This window comes from Alexandromys fortis, unplaced genomic scaffold, assembly GCF_014885135.2.
Source record: "Alexandromys fortis isolate MF-2015 unplaced genomic scaffold, M_Fortis_MF-2015_v1.1 scaffold_7, whole genome shotgun sequence".
Classification (NCBI taxonomy): Eukaryota; Metazoa; Chordata; class Mammalia; order Rodentia; family Cricetidae; genus Alexandromys; species Alexandromys fortis.
Genome location: NW_026067920.1, coordinates 10,420,525 through 10,431,277, shown reverse-complemented (window position 1 = coordinate 10,431,277; position 10,753 = coordinate 10,420,525). Strand labels below are relative to the sequence as shown.

At 45.1% G+C, this 10,753-nt stretch overlaps 1 long non-coding RNA gene across 1 annotated transcript in view; it reads left to right on the top strand.

Moving 5' to 3' along the window:
• The first annotated feature begins 763 nt into the window (after positions 1-763).
• LOC126500969 (uncharacterized) overlaps positions 764-10,753 on the top strand; it is a 15,498-nt gene continuing 5,508 nt past the window's right edge. Inside the window, exons 1-2 of the long non-coding RNA XR_007591473.1 lie at positions 764-784; positions 5,213-5,586. This is a non-coding gene — a long non-coding RNA (uncharacterized lncRNA). The remainder of the gene's footprint in view (positions 785-5,212; positions 5,587-10,753) is intronic.

Below are 10,753 nucleotides of genomic sequence, written 5' to 3'. Positions count from 1 at the left end.
TTTGTCCATGAGGTCAGCATCTTTCCCACTCCAAGTTAATTCCAGATGTCCCTTAATTTCCCCTTAAACTATGAAATAATATTAGGGCTTTTTTTTCCCTATTTGCCTTTGATGATTACATCGAAACCAATAGGTCTTCTTGTTTATTTATTTATTTATTTATTTATTAAAGATTTCTGTCTCTTTCCCGCCACCGCTGCCCATTTCCCTCCCCCTCCCCCAATCAAGCCCCCCTCCCTCGTCAGCCTAAAGAGCAATCAGGGTTCCTTGCCCTGTGGGAAGTCCAAGGACCACCCACCTCCATCCAGGTCTAGTAAGGTGAACATCCAAACTGCCTAGGCTCCCACAAAGCCAGTACGTGCGTTAGGATCAAAAACCCATTGCCATTGTTCTTGAGTTCTCAGTAGTCCTCATTGTCCACTATGTTCAGCGTCTTCTAAAAATGAAGAATCCAGTACAAGCAGTGTCGGCGCTGGCTGTGCCAGGTTTGTGTGCTACAACTGTTTGTCCTCAGAGGAGTTGAGGTGTAAGGCCTCCTGAAGTGAGAACCTGAGATCCGTGTCCCTGCTCTTCTGGACGGTAAGGTCACCCTGTCCAGCTTGTGGGACAGTGATTGACTGATGTGGGAGTGATTTCTTATTAATAAAGAAACTGCCTCGGCCCTCATAGGACAGAAAATTAGGTAGGCGGAGTAGACAGAGGAGAATTTTGGGAGAAAGAAGGTTAGAGGAAGAGTCGCCATGGTTCTCCCGCTCCAGACAGACGCAGGTTAAGATCCTCCCTGGTAAGCCAGCTCGTGGGCTACACAGAATATTAGAAATGGGTTAGAACAATATGTAAGATTTTTCTATAAGTAACTGGATCTATCCGGGCCAGGCAGTGTTTGAAAGAATACAGTTTCCGTGTAATTATTTCTGGGTATAAACTAGCCATGCGGGCAGCCGGGTGCCGGGGACGCAGCCCTGCCGCTCCTATTTCAACAATTGACCCTGACTTCTGGCTGAAGTGAGAGTAGTAACTGAGGAGCAGACTTCCTCTACGTTTGAGTTTGCTGTTATTGTCTTATATTAGTGCAGTTTGATTCAACTCGGTGAAGGCTTCCTAAACCTGACCTTCCGGTGCTTATCATCTTTCCTCCCAGCACACACTGCAGCTGCTTCTGAGTAAGTCGCTTTGGGGAGTGACACGGGTCTTCTACTCCATGTTTTACAGTCCTGTCATTTGGCTGACATTGCACAGTCTTCTTATTCATGTCCTATATGCTGACTTAACCTTTCCATCTAGCGGGTGTCTTAATGAGGGAGTGTCTTCCTTTGTGTTGTTTATGTTTCTTTGGTGCCGTTCTCCCCCCTTGAAGAAGTGGTTGTTGCCCCTCTGTTCCCTAGGAAGTGTGAAGCTAGATTATGGTGTAAGCCACACACAGGAAAGAAAGTAGAATTTAGGAAGTAGTGCTGAGATCATAATCTGAGTGATGAGTTCCGTAGGTATTTAATTTGTTCCTTGTAACAACCTAGAACAAGCTTTATATCAGCATTGCCTTTCATGGTGAGAAAACTAAAGTCATTGCCTCCCAAATCACCTCCATCAGCCTCAGAGTGAGAGGCTGTGGGGTTGATTCAAGGTCCTACTGCGAGCACAAACTCGTGGAACAGCTGGACACAAAACGATGTTTCAAAGGAGGGAAAGAAAAACAAAACTTCAAAAGAGGAAGAATTGTTGCAATTCCTTTTCATGTTGCCGCCACAGTCTCCATTGACTAGTCCAAGACAAAGGAGGGAGGGAGAGAAGAGCGCCAGGTCCTCCTCCTCCTCCCTGGCTTGTCAGGGTTATTGCACGAATCCCATCAGAAGGCATCAGGGCAGGGCCTGGGAGGCCAAGAGCAGCTATCCAAAGTTGGCCTCCTTGCCCCCCTCAGTGCCATTACAACTTTCAACTGTCCCAATTGATCTGGACAATGATCTTGATTTCCACCTCAGTTTAGTCCTCTCGCACACAATGGTGACCATCAAACCTTGTCATCCAAGGCCCTCTCATCTGAACTGAAGAGACAGAAACACACCACAAACATGCAAGGAAGTCACAGTGCCAGCCTCAGGGTTGTGCCTTATCCTCACGCTATTCTTTCTGTTATTTTTTTATTTAATGTCATATTTAAATTTGTAAACATTCCAAGCAGTCCATATTTTATGTGAGAAGATTGAAATCTAGAGAAAATGTGGGGGATATGAGCCCAGGCCCTGCCTGATTTTAGAGTCTTTCTAACTATAGTAAATGACTCCCTATCGATCTCTATACCTAGCCCAGAACTCTAACTTGGGAGTATTATTTTTAAATTGAAGTACCATCCATTTTCCTCTTCCTAAGGTAGAGTTTCTGTTATCATTTATAAAGATATGATAGGGGACTGATCCCACGAGGGGCAGCAGCAGGTCACCCAAGGTCTTGACAGCAGCATCAGCAACAAGTAGGAGACCACAGCAGCGAGAGACAAATAGATACACCATGCAGAGAGAGATGGGGTATAGAGTTTACTTAGTGGGTTATGGAGGGGAAAGAGAAAGTGAAGGGGGAGGAGAAGAGGAGGCGAGAAGAGAGAGAGGCAGAAGCTGCCTCTCCAGAAGAAGGAGAGAGAGAGAGAAAGAGAGAGAGAGAGAGAGAGAGAGAGAGAGAGAGAGAGAGAGAGAGAGAGAGAAGACTGGAGAGGGCATCAGGACTTCTCAGTTCACACTGGCATGCAGGACCTCTCCTTAGTTCACACTGGCATTCAGGATTTCTCCTCAGTTCACACTGGCATGCAGGACCTCTCCTCAGTTCACACTGGCATTCAGAATTTCTCCTCAGTTTACACTGGCATTCAGGGTTTCTCTTTAGTTCACACTGGCATGCAGGACCTCTTCTCAGTTCACACTGGCATGCAAGATTTCTCTTTGGCACAAAGTCCACTGTAGGCAATGCCCTTTACTCATATACATATCTCTCTCCAGTGGATGACTTTGATTTTTTTTTAAATTTTTACTTCTTAATTTAATTGTAAAATATGTTTTAATTAAAATATAAATAATTATTTCTTTTCCTCCTTCCCTTTACTCCCTCATCCCACATCTTCCCTTCACTCCTTCTCAATGTGATGACTTCTTTTTCTTTAATTGCTATTGTTTCTCTCTCTCACATACACACATACACACATACACACACTAGAAGAAGGGATAGAGAGAAAGACAAAGAGAGATGTACAAATAGCTAAATACCGCCTTCTGAGTCTGTTTTGCTGTTTATGTGTTCATGATTTCATGGCTAACTATTTTGCATTGGATAGTCAATTAGAAAGTCCTTTCTCACCAGGTGGTGATGGTGCACACCTTTAATCCCAGCACTTGGGAGGCAGAGGCAGGCAGATCTTTGTGAGTTCGATGCCAGATTGGTCTACAAGAATTAGTTCCAGGACAGGCTCCAAAGCTACAGAAAAATCCTGTCTCAAAAAAAAAAAAAAAAAAAAAAAAAAAAAAAAAAAAAAAAAAAAAAAAAAACAATAACAACAAAAAGTCCATCCCCAGAAAGGGCTAACTCCCCCTCAGTGGTCATTATTTGTTCTTTGTCTAGAGGGGGGAACTCTGGTGATTTTTCCATTTTCTGCCTTAACAAGTCTCGTGATGGTGTCATTGTTCAGGTCCTGTTTAGGCATTTCTAGGAGACACATTCTCTTTGTGGTCCTCTGGGTCCTTCAGTCTTCTACAATGTTCTACAATGCAGATGTGTTCACTAGATTATGGAAGAATCTATTGATTATGGGGGTACCAGCCATGCCCAGTCATGGTTTTCTGTTTGTTGTAAGAGAAGCTTCTTCAACGAGGAGATGAGAGCAACAGTCATCTATGGGTATAAGGATACGTTGTAGAGTATTATGATGAACGACTTTCATCTTAAGCTGAGACTCCATATTGGCCTTAGGAACCTGTGACCTTAGTGACTGTGGTGAGTGAATAAGTGGACATTCAAAGCAGTGCACTAATGAGCAGGGTGTATGTCAGCACACAAGCGCACACACAGCACACACACACGCACTCAGTCCTAGGAATACTGTTCTTCTGCCATGTTCAATAATGTGCCTAAATAAGCCAGAAAGATATATGTTAAACTAAATCAGCCAGGCATGGAGCGTCAAACAGTTAAATGATTCTTCTAACATGTAGAATATAAACATCATCCTCATAGGAGGAGAGAGAAGAGAAAGGGGTATGGGAAATGGAAAAATAGTCAATGAAAGTATAATATTTAAGTTATAAAATGGGCAAGTTCTTGAGGTCTCCTGTGCATCATGGTGACAGTAGTTACTTCATATACTTGAAATTTGCTAAGAACGTATCTTAGTGTATTCACCGTATCCAAACACGCATATGTTGTCATGTATATCTAAATTGACTTGATTGTGAAAATCATTTTACGGTGTATGTATATTATCAAATAATCACTGTTTAAATGTAAACATTTGTTTATTTATCATTTCTACCTCACTGAGCTGTAGAGAAGGAGAAAGAATGATGGTAGCTGATGAGTGTGGACTGGGGTAGGTGTAGAAATGACACACATCTATTGGGAAGGCAGATTAGAATAAACCAAGGAAAATGGCAGACTCGGATGTTTCTCAAAATCGAGAGCAGCCACAGTAAGTTTATTCTATATTCAAGAGTACAAATTAGTACTGGACTGGTAGACAGCTCATCAGATACTTAAGATTGTGGATTTTACCACGTGGGCAAGAGAGAGTCCACTTTATCTACAGATTTGAAAGTAAAGGAGTAACCAAAACAAGGGACAGGACAGAGGAAGACCGACAGGCTAGAGCGTCTCTGGTAAGAAGCAGGGAGTCTGGGTTAGCCTGGTGCTCAGGAGGGAATCACAGGAAAACATGCTGCTGTCTGAGCTCTCAGAGACGCAGCTGTCTGGCTGCTCAGCTGAGGGCCAGGCTGCTGTGGAGAAGAGGAGAAACAGTCGTGGCGCTGAGGGAACTGAATAGCCTTTCCCCTCGTTTCTGGTATCTTTGAGTGTTCCAGGAGCTCCCAGAGACACAGGCATGTCTTCTCCACTTAGGTAGCCCCAGGACCCAGTGGCCGGGTCAGGAAAGAAGTCTCCTGAGAACTGCTTGCTGTGGGGTGAGCCGAGGAATAGACATTTGCAGACAGTGCGTGTGAGCAAAACTTTGCTTCTAACCCAGGGCTCCGCGTTCGGCTCCAGTCCTTTCCACGATCTTCTGTGAGCTCCTGGGACATACTGCAGACAACTTCAGCTCAACAAGGATGGTATGGCATCCGGCTGAGTGAAGCCTCCTCTGGATAACTCGCTTGCGTGATAAAGGTCCAGACTGACACCAAATGACGGCTTTCCAAATTCATACCTTTGCCTTCCTCCCAGGACTGCAACACTGTCAGATGTGTTCATGTCCATTATTCTGCAGTAGCCAACTCTCTTCACTGTGGATCTCCAAGTGGACCTCATCAATATGGGAGGAAAACTTCTATCGACATTCTGGATAGCATAATTCTGAGGCTTTGGGCCTTCTGAGAGAGCTACCTCACGGAGACACAGCAGGTAGGTGGCCATATTCTGGGGCATGTTCCAGGGAGTAGGAGGGACCCATGAACTTTTCCTCACATAATGCTCTTCTTTCTGGGCAGAAGTAGAGCATTTCTTCCCAGACTCCCTGCTTCTTACCAGAGAGGCTCTAGCCTGTCGGTCTTCCTCTGTCCTGTCCCTTGTTTTGGTTACTCCTTTACTTTCAAATCTGTAGATAACAGATTTGGTTACTCCTTTACTTTCAAATCTGTAGATAAAGTGGACTCTCTCTTGCCCACGTGGTAAAATCCACAATCTTAAGTATCTGATGAGCTGTCTACCAGTGTCTTTCTGTTCTTCAAGACCCTGGATAAAGACCAAGACTCCATTTGAGAGTAATCTTTCTGAAACTTCTCCATGGCTAAAGGATGGTGCACAGCAGTTCAGCAGCCTGACTCCGCTGCAGCCCTGAAGATTTCGACGTGAAGGGATAGTTCCCACAGCACCCTCAGCCACAACCTTCAGGAATACCGCTGAACTTTCCCCTGCTGCTCAGGTCCTCCACAGTTCCCCCTGATAGACTCCTTCTGTAGAGCTGGAGTTTGTGTTTCAAAGCCTAGCCATGTAGCAACAATATATGCCACACTGTGTCCCACACATGTACCAGGCGTCAGGCGAGTGCAGCCAGAGGACCAGCTAGCTCTGCAGGCCAACCCCTGCCCTCACACTCCTTTTCTCCTGTCTCTCTCCCGATTGGTCTACTTGTTATCAATGAAGTTGATAGCAGGCTACCTAACCCCCTGTCACTGCCTCCACTACAAGGTATGACTTCCTTTGTGCCATGAGCAATTCATTCATCGTTCTCACTAAAAAAGGCCTGTGTTCCTTGGTGGTAGAAATGACCTTCCTAATCTCTGGGCTCAGGCTGTCTATAATACCCCTCAGTAGGGGCCCAAGCCCTGCCCCCTTCTTTCCTCTACTTCTGCCCACTGAGGGAGATGTGCACTCTCTGAAACATTTGACTACTTAAGCCAAAGTCAATATATCTAAAACATGATAATTCTGTTTGGAATACGTTGCCAACCCTCTAGCAGCTGCAATTCTTAGGAGAATACTTCTAAGTATAACTTGGGGTCAGGACTTGGGTAAAGCATGGATTTGAAGAAATGGAAACACAGGTCTCTAGCTCTTAATAGAGCATGCGCCGTGGCTGAAGTGTGTGATGCGTGATGAGGGGTCATGGACATAACCCCCTGGGGCACCAGATGGAGCCCCTTCATCCTGCATGAGGTCAGGTCTAGGGACCAAGCACTTGGCCGGATCTCCAGGCGCAGCCTCAGCTAAGCGCAGGCACCTGACTAGTACCGAGTAAATGTAGGGTGTAAACTGAGAACAACCTGTTGTGGGAGTAGGCAGTTCACATTGTGTGGTGTGTAGGGAGTGGGAGCTGTGTGGGTGGGGAAGCTCACCTGGAAGGAAGGCTGCTCTGGTCAAATTGGAAAATCAAAGAAACAGTTACGCCGAGATGTTTGAACTTTATTGCCAGCCCTTCTCATCATTCTGTGATACTTTCTCCCCTACCGGTAAACCATGAACAAAGTATTATGTCATAGCTAAGATTTAAGATGAGAAAACTTGCAGTAGAATGGCTTAAGAGTGGTTATCTGAGCACTCTGGAGATAACAAGTCCGCAGGCACTGCCTGTGCTTTTCTGTCTCTTAGCATGCATGCACGTGTGAGAGAAAGGGCATTTCAGGGTCACTCAAGCAGCCAGGGGCGTCGCCAAGCGCATCACTGTGAGCCAAGAAGGGCCATGAGAGACTCACATTGTGAAAATGGCAGGGATGTTGAAGATGTCTTAGGGTAGCACTGGGCAGAAGGCAGATGGAAAACCAGTAGAACCTGTGTGCCCTTCAGCTAGAAAGAAAGGCAGTTTGCATAGGTGTAGACACAGTGGCAGGTTCTGGCCACAGCCCAGGTGTGACTCAGACACACTGCAGAAGCCACTGGGTAGAAAGTCAAGGTGGAAGATGTCATGCAGACAGAGGCTTCAAGTTTGGGTGACCATGGATCAAGCAGATTAAAAATACCGTTTTCCCCAAGAAGTATGTCTCTGTCTTTCACTGCCAGATTTGAGTTTTTCATTAAGACAGACAGATTTATCCATAAAGAAGTAAAGGACCCTGATGGTTGCATCCAAGACTCAAGATTCCTCCATGTGATTAGCTCAGGTCATCTGCATAACTCTTAGGTAGGCCATTATGTATTCGGATTTGGGTGGGAATTCCAGTAAGGTCCCAGTGCTGGTGTGAGAGATGATGACACTCAGATTCAGAATCCTCAATGCTGGCAATTCTGTCACACCCACGTGTGCGGCGCTTGTACAGCATTTACGGAGCGATTGCTGTAGGTTAGACATTTGACAATGGACAGAGAGAGGCAGACAATTTCTTTGAATGAAAAAAAATGTACTTCAAGGTACTTTGGCTAAAAGGGAAGTAGTCTACATGGAGGGACAGCAGATGCTTTTGTGTTCCTTGTGGCTAGAGGGGTCCTTAAGTCGACACTGCAGCAGACATCTGAGAGAGACTCTAAATCGTTGGGGAACAAATGCAGCTCAGAAGAAGGCAAAAGCAGGCAGAAGCCCCCAAGGCAGGGGCCCTGAGTGGGAGGCTGGAAAACCTAGAGCAGAGGTTGGGAGCTGGACTAGGTGAGGTTGTGAAGACATCAAAGAGAGCCGCTGGGGCCTTGGGCAAGCTGCTCTCCTTGGTTTCCTTTGCTTAGAGTCTGAGGGGAGTAGGAGACCACATTCTTCTAACTCCAAGCTCTTTGATTTTCCTCCGTTCCTTGTGTATAAGGCCAGCACAGTACTTCCAATCCCATATGATTATTACTGTCATTATTGAGAGAAATGCTAGCTTTCCAAATCCAAGGCTGGGTGTGGAAATTCAAAGCTTTCTCAAGCAGGAAAGAACGTCATGCAAGCATACATTTTCCACGCAAATTCAGAAAGGCAGATTTGACATTTAATCCTTAAAACCACAACAATCTAACAGAGTTTTATTCAGTGACTCCACGGAAACCATACAAAATTGTATACAAATAGCCTGAGTCCAGCTAGACGCTCTTTGAGACAACTCTACTTTGGGAATTTAGGAGGACTCTAATGATATTTACAAGACAAAGATAAGGACAGGATGGGTTCCTAGTTTCAGTGAAACCTGGGGAATGTTGTTTTGCACTTGGCATGAGGACTCACAATGTGGTTTAGATCTTTCGGGAACCGTTTCTCTAAAATGGTGTGCAATTGGGGAAGGTGGGATTGCAGAAAGCCACAGTTGTTAACACTAAGTCACCTTGACCTTGACCTAACCAGGAAGGAAACAAAACACAACAAAAACTTTGGTTGACAGAGTCTTTGGCAAGCCCTGCATCCCCAGTTTTGATAGTTGCCGGAAGCCCACCCTGTTTGAATAGCTACTTGCAAGGAGAAAAGTTTTTCCCTGGGTCAAAAGATGGCCACCTTGACTTCCTGTCCTCTTAGGGAAGAATCCTCCAGAGTGACCGACTTTTACTGAGGTCCTTTTGGGGAGCTGGATGAAAGCGTGAGAAGAGTAAAAGTTGCATAAGAGCTTAGCTCTGGCCTCGGGAGACCAGCTTCATTGCCTTTGGCATGTTGCTAAGGCCCTGACTCCCAGGCTCACGGAAAACATTTTGCTATCACACACTTGTTGGCTCCAGATCTAGACTCAGTTCACAGCTTTTTATACTCAGTAAAACCCAGTGGCTTTTGCCCAGGGTGGTGCTATTCTCTTTTCTAGGTCAGGCATGGGAAGAGGAAGGAACACATGGATTTTGATGCATTGTCTCAAACATGGATGCCACCCGTGTGCATCGGGTCCACTGTATTTCATCATTCATCACCAGGATTTGGATGAACTCAAGGGGATCATTAAACTTGACCCATGAACTAGTCAGCAAGCTTTGAGATCTCTCAGTTAACATGACAAAAGTAAAAGCAAAGTTACCAATTCAAAGGTCTATCTACAAGCTGTGATGATCCATATATCTGCTTGGAATTCTCAACCCCGAGGGAGCGAGAGGCCAGTGGTTAGTGTAATGTTCTTGAGGCCACACTGAGACCACAGTAAGGCTAACAGAATTCCCTAGGGGCTGCAATGTTCATACTCCCTTGCTTTGTTCTGTTGGGTTTGCCCTGACCCGTATTTGCCTGCTGTTCTTTCTTAGATGTTACTGATGACTTCAGGAGCATAGATTATGGCTTTCAAAATTATCCAGGGACAAACATTCATGATGCCTTAAACCATGCTTCAGGATGAAGAGAGAAACGCACAGAGTCCTTGAAAACACCTTTCCCTTTCTCCCTTGGGCTGCGTTGTGAGCTTCAGCCTATTTCCTGCTCTTGGTTGCAAGCTGTGCACCATTGTTTAGAGTGATTCTTTCCCTCCTGCACACAGTAACCCTCGCTCAGATTGGGTGGCCAGCCGCAGTGTTTCCACAATGCACTTACTGCTCTGCTTCTGGGACGGTTCAGTCTGTCAACCTCTGGCCATTGCCTATCCTTTTCCCCAGAAAATGCTGCAAGAAGGGCTGTGGGATAAAGCTCTTGCAAACTGTAGCGATTTGTCCCTCATTTTCGTTTAATAAAATGCTGATTGGCCGGTAGCCAGGCAGGAAGTATAGGCAGGGCGACCAGATTAGGAGAATTCAGGGAAGAGGAAAGGCAGAGAGACTTGGCTGTCATCCAGAAACAGAGGAAGCAAGATGAGAATGCCTTACCAAAGGTACCAAGCCATGTGACTAAACAGAGACAAGAATTACCGGATAATTTAGGTTGCAAGAGGTAGATAGTAATAAACCTGAACAATAGGTCAAACAGTTTATAATTAATATAAGTGTCTGTGTATTTATTTGGGACTGAATGGCTGTGGGACCACGTGGGACAGAAGCTTCCATGGACAGTTAGGTACACATTTTTTTGTGTAGATTATTAATTTGATCCATCAGATTAATTTTTTTGCTACTTTGAGATTAAAAAATCGATAATTTTATCTGTCTGGTCTTTCTTTCTTTCTTTCTTTCTTTCTTTCTTTCTTTCTTTCTTTCTTTCTTTCTTTCTTTCTTTCTTAAAGATTTCTGTCTCTTCCCCACCACCGCCTCCCCTTTCCCTACCCCTCCCCCA